This window comes from Limulus polyphemus, unplaced genomic scaffold (genome assembly GCF_000517525.1).
Source record: "Limulus polyphemus unplaced genomic scaffold, Limulus_polyphemus-2.1.2 Scaffold3369, whole genome shotgun sequence".
NCBI classification, from domain to species: domain Eukaryota; kingdom Metazoa; phylum Arthropoda; class Merostomata; order Xiphosura; family Limulidae; genus Limulus; species Limulus polyphemus.
This window is the reverse complement of record NW_013668979.1, coordinates 4840-5729: the sequence shown is the minus strand read 5'-3', so window position 1 is coordinate 5729 and position 890 is coordinate 4840.

Below are 890 nucleotides of genomic sequence, written 5' to 3'. Positions count from 1 at the left end.
TTGGAAATACTTGGACAGTTGACAGCAGCCGACAGACACAACTATAGAGCACTGGTAGAGGCTCTGGAACTCAGGTATGGAACCCAGAATCAGTCAGAAGTCTACAGGGCCAGGTTCAGGACGAGAGTCCGTGCTAAAGGGGAGAGCCTGCAACAGCTGGCACAGGACGTGAAAAGCATGGCACACAAGGCCTACCCAACTGCACCACCCGATCTCCTCAAGTTGTTGCTGAAGGATCAGTTCGTAGATGCCTTGGACAGTCCACAACTTAAGATACAAGTGAAGCAAGCACACCCCTCTACCATGCAGGATGCAATGGCCAAAGCTCTCGAATTTGAATCCTACGTTAAGTCCAGCACAGAGGTACCGAGGTTGGTACAGTCACCTGGATTCAAGGCCAGAAAAGGTCTGCTTTCAGAGAGGTTTGAGGGACTTTGCTGGCACTGTAATAAACCTGGGCACAAGAGAGCTCAATGCTGGAAACTTCAACACAGGGAAGGTGCCACAGCAGGAAACGCTGGTATCCAGAAAGGTTGTTGGAACTGTGGAAAGCATGGACATTTGAGGAGCCAGTGTAGGAAGAATATCACCAACAAGTCGGCCTCAAGGAGACCAGTAGTGATTGGTGGTTGAGCGACGCCCGCCAACCCCCATCATGAAAGTCCCAACAGCTAGGTGTAAAATGCCAAGCACACACAGTGTCTATGTGACAGGACTTGTGTCGCTAAAGTTTCGTCGGAACGAAGTTACGGAAAATCAATTAAAAAACGGAGACGTAACAATATGAACTAAGAATAGTATCTGCATATAGTGAAAAAAAGTAAATATATCTCTTGCAGAGGGGCTTATTGTCAGATATGAGAGACTGTTTAGTGTAGGTAGTATTATTA